This window comes from Petaurus breviceps, unplaced genomic scaffold, assembly GCF_028583685.1.
Source record: "Petaurus breviceps papuanus isolate PSGF00001 unplaced genomic scaffold, PetGlider_PUasm1.0 81, whole genome shotgun sequence".
Lineage (NCBI taxonomy): Eukaryota > Metazoa > Chordata > Mammalia > Diprotodontia > Petauridae > Petaurus > Petaurus breviceps.
This window is the reverse complement of record NW_027186546.1, coordinates 9905895-9920101: the sequence shown is the minus strand read 5'-3', so window position 1 is coordinate 9920101 and position 14207 is coordinate 9905895. Positions and strand designations below refer to the sequence as shown.

General features: G+C 36.1%; 1 long non-coding RNA gene across 2 annotated transcripts in view; it reads left to right on the top strand.

The window, feature by feature from the left end:
- Window positions 1–5513: 5513 nt before the first annotated feature.
- LOC138176145 (uncharacterized) overlaps window positions 5514–14207 on the top strand; it is a 142520-nt gene continuing 133826 nt past the window's right edge. For both annotated transcript variants that reach the window (XR_011172168.1, XR_011172169.1), the window contains exon 1: window positions 5514–5636. This is a non-coding gene — a long non-coding RNA (uncharacterized lncRNA). The remainder of the gene's footprint in view (window positions 5637–14207) is intronic.

The following is a 14207-nucleotide window of genomic DNA, read 5'->3' as shown; positions in this document are numbered from 1 at the left end:
GCAACAGATGTAATCTATTGGGACTTCTGTAAGGCTTTGAGAAGGTCCTACCTGATGTTCTCATCAACAAGCCATTCAAACATGAAGTGTACACAGCTGGTTGGAGGATGGTAGCCAAAGGGTATTAATCAATTGCTTAACCCCTAGGAAGGCTTATCTATAACAGAGGACCCAGTCTCCTGGGTCTAGAAGCATTTATTTTTTATACAAATGCAATTCAATTAGGTGATTTACAACATGAGATTGCAAAGCATGCATATCAAAGAATATCTACAGAATTATTCACCATCCCTACCTATTTGGAACTCATAAAGTTTTTGTGCATCATGACACATACAATATATAAGTTAGAATGTAAGTAATGTGCACAAGTGACCTTATCTCCATATACAAAAAGTTCAATAGGGTGAAACTGGTGGGCAACCAAAGATGAATAATATAGGTGTACAAACTTAGAAGTGGGGCTAGGTGGACAAGGAGGGTGTGTTGGAAGATTGATTAGATCTCCAAATGTATGGGGAGCAGGAAAATGATGGGAGTCCATGAAGGTGAGTTGAGGATTAATGACAAAAGGGAACCAAATGCAACAGCAGAATGTTGAGAGATACTCACACCTCTGGGATACAAGAGCATGACAAAGAGAGAGTAGAGCAACATGGGAAACATATAAAAGGCAGAAGTAGCAACAAAGAACTCACCCCACCTATCACTTGAACCCCATGAGCACTAGATTTGGAGTCAGGAAGACTTGATCTCAAATCTTGCCTCACTCACTACTAGCTGTATCACCTTGGACAAGTTATTTAACCTGCCCGAGCTTCAGTTTCCTCAACTACAAAATGAATGGGTTGGACTCAAGTGATATCAAGGTCCCTTCCAACCCTAATATATGATCGTATGATCTAAGATAATAGGCCAAAGATGAAAGCACCAAGGACTTTCCAAAAGACAGAATTCAGCTATTTTATACTGGTCTTATTAACTTCTACTACCCAAGTCTTCTCAGAATTATAAAATGTTAGAGTTAAAATGAACTTTGGAGACTATCTAGTTCCATTTCTTCTTTTTTTTTTTTTTAGATAAAACTGAGGCTCAGAAAGATGATAGCACTTTCGTGCACTCACACTCACTCCTTAGTGGCAGAAGTCCGGAGTGCAGACCTTGGAGGTCTACAAGAGTTATTCAATAGGCCCTTTCAAAGCTTTTGAATGAAGCCTCAGTCTATTATGATATCTCCAAAATTATTTATACATCAAAGTTATAAATGACTAAGCCATATTTGCCTAAATTGATACTTTCAATCTAGACAAAATGACCTCCTTCCTCTTCCTTGTACTTCCACCTCTATGCCTTTGCTCAGGCTGTTCTCCCCACCATGCCTGGACTGGATTGCTTCATCATTTCTGCCTCTTAGAATCCCTGACTTCCTGCAGTTGTCAGGGTAAGATCCACCTCTTTCTTAAGTGAAGCCTTTTCTTATCCTCCAAGTTGTTAGTTCTCTTCCTCTCCTGGAATTACCTCTACTTTTGTATATGTTTTATAGTTGCTTCTCTGTGTACATGTTATATTCTCCAGCAGAATTTAACCACCTCCAGGAAGGGACTGTACCTCTTCTGTTTCTAGGTACAGGTTACCTAGCACTGTGGTGATCGTCTTATAAATGTTTTTGATCAAATTTCATTGAAATAATGCTCCACTTTTATACTGATTGGTTGGGAGTTAATATTTCATCAGACTAGAAATAAATCCTGTTCACATAACTTGGCTTAATGGATGGAGGGCCATCCTTAAAGCCAGCAAGACCCTAATCACATCCCACATGTGGCACATACTGTGTTAATCTGGGGCAAATTGTCAAACCCTTGGTGCTCTAACTCTCTAAGATGATAAGTTGCAGAGAGGGTGCCAACCTTGGTATACAGAGTTTCCTATACCAATGAAATAAAAAGTTCTCTGGATTTACATTTTTAAAAAATTCAAAGAACTACATTCATTTCATTATTCTCATTTTTTTTTTTTTGCCCCTTCTTTCTTTCCCACAAGAGGGGCTGAGTAAAAGAGTGCCATTTACGGAATGGTATTTTCAGTCTAGGTATCTGAATATGAAATGTCAAGGCTGCTTATATGGTACAGTGAATGGAGTTCTGGTACTGGAGTCAGGAAGACAATCTCCTGAGTTCAAAGCTGACCCTGGGCAATCCTGTTTGACTCAGTTTCCTTACCTGGAAGATAAGCCGGAGAAGGAAATGGCAAACTACTCCAGCATCTGCCAAGAAAGCCCCAAATAGTGTTATAAGGAGTTGGACATAACTGAAATAAATGAACAACAATAAAATCTGAATATAGCTTCTGACCAAAAACCTTCATATGCAATCCTTGCAGAAAACTTTTGGGGAAAGTAAGATAGGATTCTCTCTTTTCTGATATAGGCTTCCTCTAGAACTAAGAATCCATAAGCTCAGATCTTTAGAAAACAACTTTTATTCCATAGGAAGTTTCTTTATCCCATCCACTGAAGTAGTTGTTCCTCCCTAGACTTCCAAGAGGCAGGGAGAGCAATGAGGAGAGTTCTAGTCAAAAAGAACCAAAAAGAAATGCATGTCTCCTTTAAGACTCCATAAAAAAAGACTCCAGCTGCACTGTCTCTATTCTTATGCAAACTCCTGGATGAGAGATAAGGTGGCTCCTCTAGTCTCCAGGGAAAGAATTTTAACTCTGAAATGGCTAATTACATTAAATGTCCCATCTGGTAAGAAAAAACTAACAACTAAATGGAATTTGTATTTGGTAAGGAAGAGCAAGTTAGATTGAAAGATAACTAGAGAAACCATTTGTAGATCTTCATTATAAAAGCAAGGGAGTTGGATTCCAGTGATGAATGTTTTAGACTATAAAGGCTTCTAAGAGAGGATTGGGCAAACTACTATGAGAATTCAAAGAATGGAGAAATTACTTCTGATTGGAGGAATAAGAGAAAGCTTCATGGAAGCAATGGTATTTGATGCGGGTCTTGAAGGATGGGTAAAATTTCAAGAAGCAATGTATGCATCATGGGTTTAGAGATGGAAGGAACTTAGTGATCATCTAATCTAACACCCTCATTTTAGAATTAATGATACTGAGGGCCAATGAAGAGAAGTGATTTATCACGTAAATCATTTAGCCATATGTGCCGCAGTTTTCGCATCTATAAACCCAAGATGCTAAGACCTGTTATTTCTACTTCCTACAACTTTTTTTGAGATCAGGGCATTGAGGATGTAAGGCGTTTTTCAAAATTTCGAAATACTATATAAATGTCAACTATTGATATTATTATTGACTAGTTGCAAGGGTCAGACTTGATAACTTATTCTGATAAGTAATTCTCTATGATTTATTTAGTGCTGACAGTGTGCTAAGAATAATAATAAAAATAATCCTTGTCTTAAATTGCACCTGAATACACAAAAAAATTTCAGTGTCAAAATGTATACCTAATGACAGAACATAACTTCTAGAAGTGTGACATTCCTTGTCTTCATTTTGTGGAGGAAAAGAGAAATAATGAAATTGGAGATGAAAGGGGGAGATGGGTGAAATATGATGAGAGAGCAATTAAAGAAAGATACAGAGAGGGGCACATATGAAGGTAAAATCCAACTGAAACATTCTGAAAACTCCAGATGCTTTATCACCATAATAGCTCACACTGATGCAGTGTTTTATAGTTATAGTGCATTATATATACATTGCCTTAAGTACTCCTTGGGAAGGATTTAGTATAATTATGATTATTGCCAATTTGCAATCAGAGAAACTGAGGCTCAGGGAATTTCAGCACATTGTACATTCCATTCAACAAACATTAACCATGTACCACAAAAAGCCTTTCCCAGTCATCTTAATCTTAGTGCCTTCCCTCTTGTACAACTATCCCCAATTATAGCTTTTTGTACATAGCCGCTTACATATTGGTTACCCCATTATATTGTGAACTCCCTGAGAGTAAGGCTTGTTTTTTGTATTTCTTTGTATCCCCAGTGTTTACCATAGTCCCTGGAACATGTTGTTTAGTCACTTTTCAGTCATATCTGACTCTTCTTGACTTCTTTTGGAGTTTTCTTGGCAAAGATACTGGAGTGGTTTGCCATTTCCTTCTCTGGTTCATTTTTACAGATGAGGAAACTGAGACAAGCAGTGTGAAGTGCCCAGGGTATATAGTTTATAACTGTCTGAGGCTGGATTTGAACTCGGGAAAAGGAATCTTCCTGACTTCAGGGCCTGGCACTCTATCCACTGTACTACCTAGGTGTCTAATGCCTAAATGCTAGTTGACTTGGCTTGACTTGTTTGGCTCTGGAGATTCAAAGATAAAAGGGAAACAGTCCCTGGTCTCAAGAAGAGGACTGAGATCTTGGTGGTCAGAGATTCCACTACATTGATTCTCTTTCCTGATTCTCCCAGTTGCTATTCCCCACCCCATCACTGTATATTTACTTTGTATATATCTGTAAATATGTTGTATTCCTGCCTCATTTTTGTATCTGTATCCCTAGCTCCTCCCATAGTGCCTAGCACATAATGGGCATTTAATACATGGTTGGTTGATGGACACTCTAAACTACTGAAATCACAAATCTCCGCTCATATTAGAATGTGAATTGTCTAAGGGCAAGGAAAGGGTCTTTCATCTTTTTCCCTAACAGTTAGCAAGTTACCTTGTATTGAGTAGATGCTTTTAAAATATTTCTTAAATTGAATTGAATTGAACTGCCTGGCTCCCAGATTCTAGAATTTTTCTTCTTTCTAGGCTATGATTTGGCCAATAGAGACATTTAAGTCTTAGTTCTAAATCCTCCTGCATCATATTCCTGCTGGTTGGTTTGTTTCTTACAATAACAAAATGCTTTTGAGGAAACTGGGTATTTCATTAGTCATTTGTTTGGTTTTATTCTTGATTCTCCCCAGGTCTTGTCTACCAAGGCTAGAGGGTTTTCCTTAAGCCTTTTTCTGACTATAAGAGAAGCTTCCCTTCTCCACAGAATCAATACTGTGTACACTCACCATTCCTATTATGGAATGTTAGCAATGTTGCCTGAAGCTATCTGACACTTGCAACAATATGTGTATTCATTGGAATATTAAACAGTAAGAGAACTCTCAACAATTCAGGCAGGGTACATTTTTTTGCCTTGTGATTTGTAGGCTACAGATCTCTTGATTCTAACTTCTTTCTCCTCCCTCATCCTATCCTCTTCCCTTAAAAAAACGTGCATTTTACGGCAAATTTCGTGCCAAGATTTATGACAATTAGTACTCAAATCCATAATTAGCAAGTGGTAACAGATAGGCAGATATATCCAGTCATAGTGACACCTCTGACAGATTGACATTTTTTTCTTCCAGAAATACCAGTGAGGCTTTGTGTTTTAAACATGACCATTTTCTCAAACATACTGCTGGCAAGCCTCATCTTGTACTTGTGGAGGGGGGAGGGGGCTATAAAATGAACATGTTCTCACAAGCATGGCAAAGCCCATGCATAACCATTTGGCTTTGCAATTAAAAACAGGTTTGGTCTCCCTCTGCATCAGTAAGACAACGTCAAAGCTACATTCACCCCGAAAAATTTCCCTTGTGAATTCAAATGAACTGTGAGTCTTGGGTTTCTCTTTGTTTGCATGTGCATGCCTTCAGACTGAAATTTTGGAAGGTTTGGTCATGTTTTCTTTATTCCGTTGTGCTGTTTATATGTGCGTTCAGTCACTTACCAAAATGGTCTCTGTTTGTTAGACTTTCCATGCTATATTCTTCTATCTGTTGTTTGGTTGATATTTTGGATATTTTTAAAAAGAATTTCTTGCTACCATTATAGCAGGTAATACAGATTTTCTAGTGTGGCTCCCTCATCCCCAAGAAAGATATCCCCCATTCTAAAAGACCAACTGAGCTATTTGTTGGTATGGACCAGAAGGTTGGGTTGTTGTTTTTTATTTTTTAATAGTACAAATATACATGTTACAGGAAGGGGTGATGGTGACTCACTAGCATTCTGTGCTATACCCATACCTGACATATGGTGTTCCCGGAGCCCATAATCCTAAAGGAAATTTCCATCTGAAAACTAAAATTTTTGCCATCATTGTATACAGAAGAGCTTCAATTTTAATTCCCATGGGCTCACCAACTCCCTGCTCAGGTAGTTTTTGCCTACTGAAATTTTAAACTTCTCCTTCATTCATGCTCCCTTTCCCCACCCAATTAGGGGGTGGGGATACACACACACACACACACACACACACACACATGCACACACACAATCTTTCTTCTCTAATTAAGGAACAGTCCTGATGATTCCTTTTAATATATCGGCCTAAAGTTATACCCCAGAAAGTACTTCAATTCAACAAACATTTGCTCAACGATTACTGTGTGCAGAGCACTGAATAATATTGGCAGAAAATGACTTGACATAAAGATTATTATGGCTATAAGTCTGAAAAAAATATCAGTCCCCCCTCCTCATCCATACATAGCCCAGTTGTCTTAACAGATGTGAATCCAATTACCCACCTGTGAATCCAACTGATTGCCACAGAATTAAGGTAGACCAAAATACTGGATGGACTGGCCTATGATGAATTTAGTGACCAAATGAACAAAAGGTAGTTATCAAATTCAGTGGAATCTGGCAAAAAATAAATGTCCTTAAAATTTTATTCACAAAGTCTTGATTTTTTTTTTCAAAAGAAAAGGAACTATAAAATTACCAACCACTATGACTGTTAATGTTTGGATAGAGGTAGTGATAAGTGGGGGTGATAAAGGTGGTGATGAGGCTCAGTAAAAAATAAAAATTATAATCTCGGTGTAGTAGTCTTGAAGCAAAATCTTTTCCTAAATAGTTCTATAGAATGATTCTCTTTTTCATCCAAAAAAAAAATTACTGTCACCTTTGTCAAGAATTTCAAGACTACTTATTCAAAAGTTCCATTTTTTAAAAAGCAAACAAAATCTTTTCAGAGTGCCTAGAAAATGACCAGAAGTCATAAGAATTCTAAAATTAGAATAAATTAATTTCATTACAGCAAATCTATGGTTCATAATAGTTAGAGTAAATAATAAAATTAATCATAAATCAGTTTAAACTTTAAACCACTATCAATGCTGTTGATAACAATAATCATGATTAAGTAGCTAATATGTTCCTGCTAATACATTAAAAAGTCCTCGTTACGAAATGTCAAACATATTTTGACACACATTCTACCTTTCTACCTATGCCCCAAAATATGTACATATATTTGTAAATCCTAGCTAAACTTCCTTTAAGGAAAAAAAAAATTATCATTTTAAAGTTCTCAAAACTTTGCATACAAAAAAAATCGAGTTTGTTTTTTATCTATGGACTCAATAAATTGGGAAAAAAATAAACTGGATTGATCTAAATAAAAAAGTCTATTGTAACATCAACAAAGGCACTGGGTTTCCCTTGAATTCTGGATTTATAAGCCACCATAGCCCATTTTCTGCAAGGTTTTTACCTTACCTTTGACTTCACATTTCCTTCAATGTATCAGTTACAACTTTCTAAAGAAAGCATATATTTAGGCAGTTGGATGAAAATTTTTAATAAACAACTTCAAACTTTAAACAAAAATAAAACAAAATATTATTCATATAAAAACCATGGAGTGTATATAAATGAGATCAATTATAAAGAAAGATTTGATCTGAAAAATCATGAAACAATCTTTATCAAATTTCAGTCACTCCTTTCTTTAGAAAAAGATATATCTAAAATGAAAATAGTCACTACAAATAAATCCAAGATTTGTTATGGAAAATAGACATATCGATCAAAAGTTAGAGTAAGTTTAAAAAAAATTTGAATAAAAAAGGAAGTCAGTTTACATAGTACATTCTTCAATATTTTAGCGCAATGCCTTCATTTTGCATTTCCTAATTACTGATTATCCATTTGTCTGAGGTTTTGTAAGAGAACTGAAGGGGTAAATGAGGCTCTTTGAATCTTTTAAAATGAACGTATACCGTAATTAGAGAGGTTTAAAATATCTAATAAATGACAAGATCAGGTGAATAGCATAATTAGACAAGGGTTAAATAGTGGCTTGTTCGGAATTCATTCGAGTTTATGGTTGTCTGTTTTTGAGCCGTACGAGTGGGCCAAATATAATGGATTGCTTCTTTAGTAAGGCATTGAGGAATTTGAAGGTTATTAATGAAAATTCTTAGATCTTAATCATTGTCTTGAGTTTTGGTAACTTCAGTGCCTACATGTAAAAGAAAGGTCTACACATAAGTCAGTCATTATATATCATTACAGTAATTTGTTATATTCCGGGGCAAAAAAAGATCACTGTTGGTCTTACTCCTGACAGCTACCATCAGAGAGTGTGTGCAACTCCAAAGAAATTAAAAAGTAAAACAATAAAAATAAACACGGGCACTTTTAATGAGAACTGAGAGATGTGGTCACTCTTATTTTGACTGATTAGATAAATTTTTATTTTCATTATTTTAAGAATTAATATATAACTAAATTGTGAATCAAATTCTCAGAATGAATTAATTATATGGGTAAAGTTAATGAAGAAAATATTTCAACACCTGCAGATTTGTACTAGCAATAATGCAAAGATATAGAAATCACATGCTATTCCTTACTGTACTGAAATGCCTCCCCCCCCCCCAAATGCCCATATTTGAAGCTTGTAATACTGGTCTCAGTTATGGTTTAAAAAAATTTATAGCTGGTGACTTATACTCTGGTTCCCTTACTCAATTATTTGGTCACCCTCTGCCTCCAGAACAGTTTTCTGAACTGGAAAATTTGACCTCCCTTATAGGTGTGTTATGAGTAGTCGCTAGTAAAAATGATTATGAAGTACTTTGCAAAACACAAAGCTCTGAGAAAATGCTTATAAAATTAGGAGATTTGAGCAGAGAAACTACAGCATGGTTTTTTGTGTCCCTTAAAGGAAGAGTGGTTTAGAAATATCTAGATTCAGGACATTATGGGGCCAATGCTATGGTAATTTAGGTCAAGAAAAACATGCTCATAGAATATTTCACAACAGATTACTAGGGAGAATGAAAAACAGCATCTTGGGAGTGAATGGTTCACCCATATCAGGCAACCAGCTTAGCCTCTCCCATTAGTCATTATACATCTAGAATTTCAGACATAATTGAAAATCAACCAAACAAGTTTCTCCCCAATATCATCCATGTTTTCAGTTAGCTCTGAAGACCCATGAATCCATAACAAGCTAAATATGGGATTTGGACTGGAGATGGTTTGTTGATAGAGGGAGCTCCTGACTGAAGAAACTTTATACTCTACGGTCTTAGAGAATTGTCTAGAGCATAAGTATCAAACATGCTGTCAGAACCATATTAAAATGTAATTGGGAAAGATTTAATAAAATAAATAAAAAAATAATAGAACACATCTGTTGTTGTTCAGTCATTTTCATTATTGTCCTACTCTCTGTGACCCCATTTGGGGTTTTCTTAGCAAAGATACTGGAGTGCTTTACCATTTCCTTCTCCAGATCATTTTACAAATGAGGAAACTGAGGCAAGTAGAGTTAAGTGACTTGCCCAGGGTCACACAGATAGTAAGTGTCTGAGGCCAAATTTGAACTCAGGAAGACAAGACTTCCTGACTCCAGGCCTGGCACCTATCTACTACACCACCTTCCTGACCCCTAACAGAACATATATATTATGTTAATGTATGCTTTTCTAAGTAAATATGTAGACAGAAGAGATCCTTATGTACTATTTAGTGGCCCTATTTCTATTAGAGTTTGACACCACTAGTCTAGAGCACTGAGAGATTAAGTGATTTATACAGCGTCTTCCAGCTATTGCATGTCAAATACAAGGTTTGAAAGCAGGTTTTCTAACCTCTGATGATGGCTTTCTATCCAATACACTGTGCTACCTCTAGAGATAGAGGGAGACTACTTTTTTTTTAACTTACATATTAAATGACCATGTCTGTCTTTGACCTAACAACTTAACCAAGGGGTAACTGAAGAGGGTATATTTGAACAAGTTAACAATCTATTAACTGGTAGACTATCCAGGGTGAAACACTGAGGTCAATTATGCTATGCCAAGTCTGACTTACATCTTTAAAAATACAGTTTTGCAAAACACTAAAATAAGAATATTATTATTATTAGTGTTTTAAGGATACTTCCAAAATTTAAAAATAGGACTATTTTGGTTAACCCATTCTATCAATCCATCTCAGCACAACAGACTCAGATCTAAGAATTTAGAGATCCTAGAAGAAAAGTGGAGGGAAAAAATTTCCATGCTGACAACAAAAGAAGGCACGTTCATTTTTTTCTATCCTGAGATACTCTCTTGTGTTTGATCTATGGAGTCCTATAAAATGAAATAACAAAAACAATGATAATAATAGCTGACATGTATGAATAATATTAAGGTTTACAAAGTACTCTACATTCATTTTCTCATTTGATCCCCAAAACAACCTTGGGAGGTAGATACAAAATGAACCATTTGGGGGTCATTCCAGATCACATAGTGATACAATTGTCAACCTAGCATTGAATCTGACTCAAACTCCAAATTTGTTCTTCATATAGACATGACCTTAAATAAAGAATATATCCAAGTAGAATGATTGCCTTCCAAAAAATGAGATCTCTGTGTATTTCTAAGGATTTAAAAGTAGTAACAGTTTATATCATTAAAGTTTGAAAAAAAAAACCAGCCAAATATACAAAATATATTCCTCCTTATCTTAACAAAAACATATACCTTTCATTAAAGATGCACAATCCAAATGTTTATTTTTCTTTATTTTTCATTTAATGAAAATAATTTCCATGTTGACAACAAAAGAAGGCACATTCATTTTTTTTTCTATCCTGAGATACTTTCTTGTGTCTGGTCTGTGTAGTTCTATAAAATGAAATAACATTTATACTAGTCTAATATTTATAGTAGTTATAAACAATTAGTGCTTATTTTACTTTGTTTTTCATTTAATTCAGGAAATGGCACTCAATTTCCAACCCTCTGAGAATATGCCAGAGCAATGATTAACAATGATTTTTGATAAAGGAAATGAATAGAAGCCAAACCCCTTGAACTAGCTGACTCAACAAACCTGACCTGTAAAATCTACCAATTCCAACTACATCAGATCATAACACCATCTACACAACAAAAACACCTCCAAGCATGCTCAGTTTCCCAGACCAATATGCTTCCCTGTCAGTCTACATCATGCAAACATAAAATGAATTTGGCAAAGAAGAAAAGGGAGCCCAGGTTATGTTAGGATTTCAGCAGTTACTGTCTACATATTTTTCACATAATCTAGAAGCTTCTTCCATATGCTACCATTGCTGATACCACTGATCATAATGGTGCTCGACATTTCCCACCATAGATCACAGGAATAAGATATGTGCTTAATATTTATCAAATAGCTCATTCTCTTGCCAGGGAGGTTTAGTATCACAGGAAGAGAAAACTCTTATGTCACATATTCAGTTAGTATCTGGATCTCAATCAAAAGGTGGAGAAAAAGAACTGATTAAGGCAGCATTCCCACTTCTCTTAAAACCACTCTGTGAAAAACTGTATCATAAGCTTGGTCTATGTTAGTAAAATGAAATGTGGGATGAGGATGAGTACCTAGACATATTGGACTAAAACCTGCTATTGATGAAAAATGAATTGTATATGATCGTCTAGCTGGAAAATTTTAATCAAAATAAATAAGTCAAAATGGAACAACTGGAGCTTTACAAATATAAAACTGGACAATAAGAATTATTGCAGAGATTATTAGTGATTTTATTTGATAATTCAATGTAGTAGGTTTTTTTCCAAAACACTTTATAGTACATAAAGTTTTATAATTAATAATCAGCTAATAAAGAAATCTCAAAATGAACTTTCTAATTGCAGAGGTTGGCACGACTTAGATCATAATGATATCTCCAGATGTTTTCTTGCCCTCCCTCTGTTAAAAACTCTGAGGATCCCCTCCAGGGATTACACATCAAGTTTGTGTGGGAGCCAGGCTATTTAAACATTTAGCAGAGAACAGAAGCTCCTGGGAAAAGAGGGTCATTTTTATTTATTGTACCCATACCCAGTGCCTACCTAGCCCAGTGGCTGGCACAGACAAGGCACTTAACAAATTGATTAATAACTGACCTAATCATAAATTCTGACTTGTTTATTGTTTGTTTTCATCTGCCTGTGTCTCGATGTTTTGTGTATGCACACATCCACTATGAATTTCAAAATTACAATTATGAATATGGAAAGAAAGCCAGATGCTATTCATATTTTGGAGTTGATTCATGCAATGGATATGGTATCATTTGTATTAACTGCCCCCTTATCTCCCATTTTCTAAGTAAAGGTAAAAGAGAAAAAAATTAATGGATCCTTTTTTTTCCTTCTGTAATCTGACAGTCTCTTATTAGATCTTCAGGGTTGCCTTTCATTATGTAAATGGATCTAACAAGACCCTTCCCCATGTTACTAGCATTGTCTCTTAGGGAGAGCAAGTTCTCCACGTTCAGATCAAGGTCGGAATTGGTGATACCTATCTTGCCCCCAGTCATGCTGAATGATACAATATGTGATGCTCCACAGAGGTTTATAGGAAAGGAGACCTTTCCACAAATTGAGTTTCCCCATTCAATAGTCTTTGTTTCTGTGAAGTCCCAGGTTAGGTAATGTAATTAGATCCAGGAAATGGGTACATGTTTAACCTGCCTACACTTAGACGAAACATGAATACCAGATATCTTCCTAGGAAAAGCTTGACTACTACTAGATCACAGCAAAAAAGTCACAGTCCCTAAGTATGGGCAACTCATCCTCCCATTCGCTAGAATTTAAGACCATAGATTTTGTAGTCTGTTCCCATAAGTAAATAAATAAATAATTGTTTGAGTGATTACTGTAGGTGATGTACGTGCTATGTCCCATGGAGAATATAGAGAATGACATGTGGTCCCTGCCCTACAGGAATTTAAAATGTAATTAAAGAAATACATAAGCACCTGAAAAAGTACTAAATAACTTTTACAGACAATAAAATGCTAGAAGAAATCGGAGGACAGTGAAATCATCAGAAGCTGGAGTGGTCAGGGAAGACTACAGAAGGGTACAGACTGGGGCTGGACCTTGAAGAAGACCTTGACTTTGGATGGGCCAAGAGGAAAGAGGAAAGCATTAAAATGGGGATAATAGAATGAGCACAGAAGTTTGAATGTAGATGTAAAAATTTAAGACCAGAGTTAAAAACTTAGAATCACAGATTTATAATAGCAGGACCATAATGAAAGATTCAAATACTGGATTCAGGAATGGACAGGGCCAGATGAGCTTTGATGTCACCCACTTCTGTGAGCTCTCTGCTTCCAAATAAAGCTTGTTTTGGTCATTTGTCAGGAATTGAGGAGCACTTAAGGGAGGTGGGGGCTGGAACTAATGTCCTCTACTGACCCAAAGAACGAGATATTGAGACCTCCCCTATCAGATCGTGAGCTCCTTAAGCGCAGAAACTATCTTTTGCCTCTTCGACTTATCCCAGGCACTTAACACAATGCCTGGAACACAGTAGGCTCTTAGTAAATGTTTATTGACTGACTGATTCAGATGAAGGCAGAATATCATCTATCTCTGATACTCTGAAGTTGGGCAGAGGGGTGTGAGACATGCCATAAAAGAAAAGTCTTGCATCAAGAGTCAGACGGATTTTCCCAGAAAGGATTTTAAAGTGGGAGATGCATAAACCTCTTTGTTTACACCTTTTGCTACCAGGATACCACTCCCTGTCCCCCCAAAACATTTTGTACTTTCCAACCTCAGTAACCTATTCACGATGTTCCTAAGCCTGTAACATCCTCTTTCCCTTTGTCACCTACTGAATTCCTATCTAACTTTAAAGACCAACCTAAATTCCACCTTCTCCACGTAACCTTATTTAATCTCTTCTGTGGGTGATGACCTAAGCACTTAGTTTTGTAGTTCTCCAACCATATATTACTGTTTATTATAGTAATCTACATTTGTGTAGATTATTATCCTCTTTCTAGATTGTTGGGCCAACAGGGGCCAGGACTTTGTCATATAAACTATCTCCCCTGGCAATTAGCAAGGTATTCTAAACATAATAGATATTTAAT